Raw genomic sequence first — 9,802 nt, forward strand, 5'->3', positions numbered from 1 at the left:
GTCCCCAGGAAGTACTCCGCACGTGTCAGGAGAGCAGATCAACATCGGCGTCTTTTTCAATCTTTGCTGGAAACTGCGAGTGTTTGCTGCTTCTCTAAGAGGGCTGAAGGGACTTCAGGTTTGACTGCAGGATGTTGACAATAAGTTTGACCTAATGAAGGCTTGGGCCTCCCTAGAACCTTCTGTAGTGCCAGGTGTGAAGGTGGTGCCTGCCGTGTCATGCCTCTGGCTTTGCGGGGAAGGTGGCAGGGTCGGAGACTGTGATAAAGAAAGGTAAGGGCAAATCTAAAATAAAATCTATGAGTGTGACCTCAATACCTGACCTAGTGGCAGTGCTCACCACCCCTTTCCCTGTGTCTTTGGCCTGACCCTTTTGCAAAGAGGTCCTGGGTCAGTGGTTGTGCCTCTGGCCACTAATGTTGACAGGTTGGAGGGGGGGTGCACTTGTGAGTGTGCCTTCCCCTGTGACATTGTGTCCCAATGCTGTATTTCCTATAGGAGCAACCCGTGTGGTTTCTCCCCCTGGGCAAGAGTTGTTGTTGACGGTCGCTCCAGTCTCGAAAGCTCTGCTTTCAGGGCAGAAGTGAGAACTAAAAAGAGGAAGAAGCAGGGCCTGCTCCTCCTTGTCCTTTTCTTTGTTCTCCGACTCATCCTCTCACAAGAAGAAAGGAAGGGGTAAAAATAATCAAGGAAGGCTAGCTGTAGTCACAGAGACAGGATTTCCCCGCTACATCATCCTCCAGGAAAGGTACATGGTACCAGTGTGGTTCAGCTGGAAATGCAGTACTTGAGGACTGAGACCTTGTGTCCTGATCTAGGTCCAGGCCACCTTGATCAGCTGATTACAGCCTGGTAGCCTTGGCTGCTCCAGCTAGTCACTCTTGTAAACAACTACTGTAGATTGCGAGACAGAAGACCAAAAGTACTGCATACATTCTTGTATTACATATGTAGATGGGGTGGCCTTCATATGATTACCTTAGATCGTAATGCTGAGAACAAAGTTTTGACTTTTGAAAAGACCAGGAGAGAAAAATGGAGATATGTCCTGTGCCAAAATGAATACAATAACTGCTGTCTTCTGACGTTAAGCTCAGGGTAATAGAAAATTACCAGAAAATCGTTCAAGTACTGTACTACAACAATAGTTCTTGCAGCAAAGTTGTTGGACAAGCAACAAAGAGAAAATTAGAATACAGTTTTTTTGACAGGCAAGGCAAGATGTTTAAAGCCTCTTGGTAATCAGTCAAGAAAGTGATTGTACCAACTATGGTATATGGATCGGAGTTGTGGGGAATGAAGCCGACAGGGATAAAATGTGTTTGAGATGAAGTGTCTGAGGAGTATGGCTGCTGTACCTCGATTGGATAGGGTTAGAAATAAAGTAGTGAGGGTGAGAATGGGTGTGAGAAATTAATTTGAATTAGCAGCTACAGTGAACAAGAATGTGTTGAGGTGGTTTGACCATGTAAAGAGAATAGAAATAGCTATCTGCTGAAGATGATGAATGCAAGAGTTGATGGGAAAAGTGCAAGAGGAAGGCCAAGGTTTGGGTGGATGGATGGATGGAGTGAAGAGGTGATGGGAGGATAGATGTGAGAGGCAAAAGAGTGTGGTAGGAATAGAAATGAAAGGCGAGCGATTGTGATGCAATTCCGATAGGCTTCGTTGCTACTTCGGGTCCCCTGGGTGACCGGTGAGTAGCAGCAGTAGGGGAGTCAGCATATGAAGCTTTATTTGTGGTGGAAAACAGTGGAGGGTGGTCTGTGGCATCCTAGCAGTACCAACCAAACTCGGCTGAGTCCATCGTTAAGTAGAAGAACAATAAGAGGAACAATAAAAAAAATTCCCTTTTATTTTCTTTTTTACCTCCCAAAAGGTGGTGTAAAGGAGGTATATACCATACAGCTAAAAAGCTTTGGTTCCTACACATAGTGTAGCATCTTCCCTGAGAACATCTAAAACGAGAAGTTTTGGTTAGTAAAAAACATAACAAATCAGGTATACAGCTTGTTTAGGTACCGTAATTTACCTTTAAATTAATATTCCAAAGAAAAAAAAGTCAGGAAACTCCATTTTGTATTAGATTTTGGAGTTGTATCTTCATAATTCAATGTTACAGATGATTTTCTGTTTCTGAAATTAAATTCAGATACTGAATCATTTCTGGATTTCTAATTGAGCCAGCAAGGAAATCTATTGTAGAGAGAGAAATTTTTCATTCTTTCTCTTAAAAAATTCAAGAGGATTGAGTTAGTTTTAAGAGGAACTTTAGAAACTAATTTTTATTTATTCTACCATAAGTTAAATATACTTTTCTAAGACTCAAAGTCTGAGATCAATTCTACTTAATCACAAAGTGTAAATATACAGTATATCAACGTTTACCTGAAACCAAGCAAAACAGCTCAAAGAGAGAAAACAGAAGTGTATGTTTGCAATCATATTCCCCGGGACAAATAATGATTTAGACTCAAATGTATACTGGTAAGTGTTTAGGTTGAGCAATATTGCATTTGTCTTAGAGCTAGACCAAGTGTATTGTAACAGTTGTTGTATTGAAGGGTAGGGTTGATTCTATAATTATTAATGCAATGATGTTAGGTAATCGGGAAGTAAAAAGTTACCTTTGTAATTTTGGTTTTCAGAATATTGGTTGACACATCTAGTTTATTTCACAGAGTAATTATATAGCGAGATAACATAGATAGTAGTAAATAGTAAAATATTCAACTATCATAATTTTCTATTAGTTTACTTTCTTTTGTAAAGACAATAATAACGTTTTTGAAGTTTCTTTTTTCCTATGGGAAATCATAAAGTCTTCATCAATTTTTACTTTTGTTTATCATAAGAGAAGTTTAAGGGCTCCATATACACAAGAATAATTGGCTTCAATAAAAATCTACTTCAGATCCAATTGAAATCGAAGTACCCAAAATCCTACATTACTGTATTGAAATAATCAAATCCAATCAATTGATGTACAGTACAATAATTCAGTCTTAACCAAGAATCTGTCAAGTGCATATATGACACTGTCTGAGAGAGAGATAGCTTTGTTGCTTTACTGCGTTTAGTTTTGGAAGCAGCTGCAACAGCATGTTTTATAGGGACAATTAGTAAACTAAAGATAAAAAAGAAAATGGGTTACAGAGTGGTTATTGTTCATCTTATTTTGTAGTAGAATGAAGCTTCTTCAATATCTCTCTCAGTGCAAGATAAGTATAATTTCTCTTCCTTTTGCTATAGTACAGTATATACTTTAGGTTTTATTTTCCAAAAACACTCGTGTTCTTTATGTCTTGGAAAATTTGCAACATAATGTTCTATTACAGGACATCATTATCTTGTCTTGTATCCGACAGAAGAGAGAGACAGATAATACTAGTGATCAATTATGTGAGAATTGCAAGGTAAATCTTATGATTGAAGCTGATTATTGTTACATGTAAGGGGGACTTTACAGAAGGATATAGATATGTTATTTTTATTAATAAAATAAATTTTTGAATATACTTACCCGGTGATCATATAAGCTGTCAGCTCTGCTGCCCGACAGAAAAACCTAAGGACAAAATACGCCAGCGATCGCTATACAGGTGGGGGTGTACATCAACAGCGCCATCTGTCGAGCAGGTACTCAAGTACTCCATGTAAACACAGAACCAATTTTCTCCTCGGTCCACTGGGTCTCTATTGGGGAGGAAGGGAGGGTCCTTTAATATATGATCACAGGGTAAGTATATTCAAAAATTTATTTTATTAATAAAAATAACATTTTTCAATATTAAACTTAGCCGGTGATCATATAAGCTGATTCACACCCAGGGGGGTGGGTAGAGACCAGCATTACATGTTTACATTATTAAGAGCTAAGTATTTTGTATTTCATTTTAGCAGTTATTCAAAATAACAAACATAAAATAAATAAGTACCTGGTAAGGAAGTCGACTTGAACAATTACTCTGCCTTTTTAAGTACGTCTTCCTTACTGAGCCTCGCGATCCTCATAGAATGCTGTGCGACTCCTAGGAGCTGAAGTATCAAGGGTTGCAACCCATACTAAAGGACCTCATCAAAACCTCTAATCTAGGCGCTTCTCAAGAAAAGAATTTGACCACCCGCCAAATCAACCAGGATGCGAAAGGCTTCTTAGCCTTCCGGACAACCCAAAAACAACAATAAAAAACATTTCAAGAGAAAGATTAAAAAGGTTATGGAATTAGGGGAATGTAGTGGTTGAGCCCTCACCCACTACTGCACTCGCTGCTACGAATGGTCCCAAGGTGTAGCAGTTCTCGTAAAGAGACTGGACATCTTTAAGATAAAAAGACGCGAACACTGACTTGCTTCTCCAATAGGTTGCGTCCATTATACTCTGCAGAGATCTGTTTTGTTTGAAGGCCACTGAAGTTGCGACAGCTCTAACTTCATGTGTCCTTACCTTCAGCAAAGCATGGTCTTCCTCATTCAGATGGGAATGAGCTTCTCGTATCAACAGTCTAATATAATAGGAAACTGCATTCTTCGACATAGGTAAAGAAGGTTTCTTAATAGCACACCATAAAGCTTCTGACTGTCCTCGTAAAGGTTTAGTTCGTTTTAAATAGAACTTAAGAGCTCTAACATGGCACAAGACTCTTTCTAGTTCATTTCCAACCAAATTAGAAAGGCTTGGAATATCGAACGATTTCGGCCAAGGACGAGAAGGTAGTTCGTTTTTGGCTAGAAAACCAAGCTGCAAAGAACATGTAGCCGTTTCAGATGAAAATCCGATGTTCCTGCTGAAGGCGTGTATCTCACTGACTCTTTTAGCTGTAGCTAAGCAGACGAGGAAAAGAGTCTTCAAAGTGAGATCTTTAAAGGAGGCTGATTGTAGTGGCTCGAACCTTTCTGACATAAGGAATCTTAGTACCACGTCTAAATTCCAACCTGGTGTGGCCAAACGACGCTCCTTCGAGGTCTCAAAAGACTTAAGGAGGTCCTGTAGATCTTTGTTGTTGGAAAGATCTAAGCCTCTGTGACGGAAGACTGCTGCCAACATGCTTCTGTAACCCTTGATCGTGGGAGCTGAAAGAGATCTTTCCTTCCTTAGGTATAAAAGGAAGTCAGCTATCTGAGTTACAGAGGTACTGGTTGAGGATACTGATACCGACTTGCACCAGCTTCGGAAGACTTCCCACTTCGACTGGTAGACTTTAAGAGTGGATGTCCTCCTTGCTCTAGCAATCGCTCTGGCTGCCTCCTTCGAAAAGCCTCTAGCTCTCGAGAGTCTTTCGATAGTCTGAAGGCAGTCAGACGAAGAGCGTGGAGGCTTGGGTGTACCTTCTTTACGTGTGGCTGACGCAGAAGGTCCACTCTTAGAGGAAGTGTTCTGGGAACGTCCACTAGCCATTGCAGTACCTCGGTGAACCATTCTCTCGCGGGCCAGAGGGGAGCAACCAACGTCAACCTTGTCCCTTCGTGAGAGGCGAACTTCTGCAGTACTCTGTTGACAATCTTGAATGGGGGGAATGCAGAAGAACTGCTGCTGGGTCCGGGATCGGCGAGCAATAAATTGGGAGCCTCTTGGTCATCGAGGTTGCAAAAAGATCTATGGTAGGTTGGCCCCACAAGGCCCATAGTCTCTTGCATACATTCATGTGAAGGGTCCATTCTGTTGGGATGATTTGACCCTTCCGGCTGAGGCGGTCTGCCATGACATTCATGTAGCCTTGAATGAACCTCGTTACTAGAGACAGGTTTAGATCTCTTGACCAGGTGAGGAGGTCCCTTGCGATCTCGTATAACGTCATCGAATGAGTCCCTCCTTGCTTGGAGATGTACGCCAAGGCTGTGGTGTTGTCGGAGTTCACCTCCACCACCTTGCCTAGAAGGAGGGACTTGAAGCTTCTCAAGGCCAGATGAACTGCCAGTAGCTCCTTGCAGTTGATATGTAACGTTCTTTGATCCGCGTTCCACGTGCCCGAGCATTCCCGACCGTCTAATGTCGCACCCCAGCCCGTGTCCGATGCGTCCGAGAAGAGAACGTGGTTGGGGGTCTGAACAGCCAGTGGCAGACCCTCTCTGAGGTGAATGTTGTCCTTCCACCAAGTCAGTGAAGACTTCATCTTCTCGGAAATAGGGATCGAGACCGCTTCTAGCGTCTTGTCCTTTCTCCAGTGAACAGCTAGGTGAAATTGAAGGGGTCGGAGGTGCAGTCTCCCTAACGCAATGAACTGGTCCACTGATGAAAGCGTCCCTATCAGACTCATCCACTGTCTGACTGAACATCAGTCCTTCTTTAGCATGTTCTGGATGCATTCTTGGGCTTGACTGATTCTGGGGGCCGACGGAAAAGCCCGAAAAGCTTGACTCTGAATCTCCATTCCTAGGTACACTATAGTTTGGGATGGGACGAGTTGGGACTTTTCTATATTGACCAGGAGACCCAATTCCTTGGTCAGATCCAGAGTCCACTTTAGATTCTCCAGACAGCGACGACTTGACGAAGCTCTTAGAAGCCAGTCGTCCAAATAGAGGGAGGCTCTGATGTCTGCTAAATGCAGGAATTTGGCAATATTCCTCATCAGTTTCGTAAAAACAAGAGGAGCCGTGCTTAGGCCAAAGCACAGGGCTTGAAATTGGTATACAACCTTCCCGTAAACGAACCTTAGAAAAGGTTGGGAATCTGGGTGGATGGGGACGTGAAAGTAAGCGTCCTTGAGGTCTAAAGAGACCATCCAGTCTTCCTTCCTGACCGCTGCTAGAACCGACTTTGTCGTCTCCATGGTGAACGTCTGCTTTGTGACAAAGACATTCAGAGCACTGACGTCTAGCACCGGTCTCCACCCTCCTGTCTTCTTCACGACTAAGAAGAGACGGTTGTAGAAGCCCGGGGATTGATGGTCCCGGACTTTGACTACCGCTCCCTTTTGTAGTAAGAGAGACACCTCTTTCTGCAAAGCTAGTCTCTTGTCCTCCTCTCTGTACCTGGGAGAGAGGTCGAAGGGAGTTGTTGCTAGAGGGGGCTTGCGCAAGAATGGAATCTTGTACCCCTCTCTGAGTAACTTCACAGATTGTGCGTCTGCGCCCCTGTTCTCCCAGGCCTGCCAGTAGTTCTTGAGCCTGGCTCCCACTGCTGTCTGAAGAAGGTGGCAGTCAGACTCTGCCTCTAAAGGACTTGGAACCTTTCTTCTTGCTCCCACGTTGACCTTCGGCACGAGCACCTCCTCTGCTGGAGGCTCTGCCACGAAAGGGCGGAATGAACCTTGACGCTGGAGTATCCATCCTGGGTCTAGACACGGAGGGCAAAGGGGTGGCTTTGCGTGCGGATGACGCAACCAGGTCATGTGTGTCTTTTTGAATCAAGGAGGCAGCAATCTCCTTGATCAACTCCTCAGGGAAGAGGCACTTCGAGAGAGGAGCAAACATAAGCTCCGATCTTTGACATGGGGTTACTCCAGCTGACAAGAAGGAGCAAAGGTGTTCCCGTTTCTTGAGGACCCCGGAAACGAAAGAAGCCGCAAGCTCACTAGAACCATCCCGTATGGCTTTGTCCATGCAGGACATTATGAGCATGGAAGTTTCCTTGTCAGAAGGGGAGGTCTTCCTGCTCAACGCTCCCAAACACCAGTCCAAAAAGTTAAAAACTTCGAACGCTCTGAATACTCCTTTCATCAGATGGTCTAAATCCGAAGGAGTCCAACAAATCTTGGAGCGCCTCATGGCCAGCCTGCGGGGAGAGTCTACAAGACTTGAGAAGTCGCCCTGGGCAGAGGCAGGAACTCCCAAGCCGAGAACTTCTCCCGTGGCATACCAGACGCTAGATCTGGAAGCAAGCTTGGCAGGGGGAAACATGAAAGCTGTCTTCCCAAGTTGCTTCTTGGACTGCAACCAATCTCCCAGCACTCTTAAAGCTCTCTTGGACGAGCGGGCGAGGACGAGCTTCGTAAAGGCAGGTGCGGATGACTGCGTGCCTAAAGCGAACTCAGAGGGAGGAGAGCGTGGTGCTGCAGACACAAACTGATCAGGATATAAATCCTTGAACAGTGCAAGCACTTTCCTAAAGTCCAAGGAGGGAGGCGTGGTCTTGGGTTCGTCGATGTCCGTGTGCGGGTCGTCAAGATGTGCAGCGTCGTCATCATCAGAGAGTCCATCGTCTGAATGTTGAGGAGGAAGCGGCAAAGGAGTAGGAATAAGCTGGTCGGCTGAGTCCGGCAGCACGGGTGCATGCGTGACTGCACTGGACGCAACGTCATGGAACTGTTGGTCAGTCTGTGAGCTGGCAACAACCATAGCTGTGTGGGGAAACAAAGCTTCTACTCCTGACTGTCTAGTCTGCTGCGGGCGAGTAGCGGTAACCACAGTGGGTTGCGGAGGTTGACGCACAGCGTCAAAACAAAGCAACTTAACTCCACCCTCCTGTTGTTGTAGTAACTCGCGAACGTCAACGGAGGGTTCCGTGCGTCTGTGAACGTCAACGTGCGGCTGGCAGGGTACACTGTGCATGGGTGGTGGGACTCTCACAGCTGGAGTGCGGGAGAAGGTAGCCTCAGCGTCTACTGGACGCACAACCGTGGTTGGTTGTAGGCTAACGGGTGCAGCGTCAACCTTCTCCGCACGATACTCCTGCATAAAAGATGCTAACTGTGTCTGCATAGACTGTAGCAAAGACCACTTAGGGTCTACAGCAGCAGGTGCGGCAACAGACGGTGTTACTGCCTGTTGCGGTACCACTTTGCCTCTCTTAGGAGGTGTGCAGTCATCGGAAGACTGCAGCGAGTCCGAACTGACCCAGTGGCTACACCTGGGCCGTTGGACTTGCGCGGAAGGGACCTTGCGTTTGAGAGGCCGTGAGACCTTGGTCCATCGTTTCTGGGGTGAAACCTCTTCCGCAGACGAAGAATGAACGGGCTCTCTCGTCTTCTTGTGGGTGGGGCGATCTTGGCAAGATACGTCCGAAACCACGGAGGGAACGTCTGTCCGCTGATTAAAGCCTGTCGAACCCTTTGGTCGTACGACATTGCTTCTCCCCTGGGCTTGGGAGCTTGCAAGAGGTCCCGGACTGGGAGGACGACAGGCACGAACAGACGCACCCTCAAGCGCAACACTAACACTTTTCACAGCACTACCACTCACTTCACTTCCCACTGCACTCTTACCCTTCAACTCCCTGACATCTGCCATGAGTTGGTTGCGGTCACTCGCCAATGACTCGACTCTCTCACCCAGAGCCTGGATGGCACGCATCATATCTGCCATCGAAGGTTGTTGAGTGCTAGAAGGGGGATCAGGAGTAACCACTACAGGGGAAGGAATAGGTTGTGGGGCATGGGGAGAGGAAAAATCAACTGAGCGAGATGAACTCCTCCTGACTCTATCTCTCTCTAGCCTACGTGAATATTTAAGGAATTCGAGAAAATCGAATTCCGAAAGCCCAACGCATTCCTCACACCGATCTTCCCATTGACAGGATTTACCCCGACAATTGGAACAAATGGTGTGAGGATCGATAGAGGCCTTCGGAAGACGCCTAAAACAGTCCCTAGCACTACACTTCCTGTATTTAGGGACTTGAGAAGGGTCAGCCATCTTGAATTAGTCAAAGGGGAAATTCAAAATCTATCCAAGTCGTCAACAAATAATCCAAAATTCAATCAAAGAATGCAAGGAAGTATTGAAGATAACCTCTGCAAAGCGAAAGCTAAAAACTAGAAATGAGTACTTCACCAAAATCTGTGAAAATCAATCCAGAAAGCAACAGCGTATTTAGTAGGTCTTGCCAGTGGCACGACAGAGAGAAAATTGGTTCTGTGTT

The sequence above is a fragment of the Palaemon carinicauda genome, chromosome 16, assembly GCF_036898095.1.
Source record: "Palaemon carinicauda isolate YSFRI2023 chromosome 16, ASM3689809v2, whole genome shotgun sequence".
Lineage (NCBI taxonomy): Eukaryota > Metazoa > Arthropoda > Malacostraca > Decapoda > Palaemonidae > Palaemon > Palaemon carinicauda.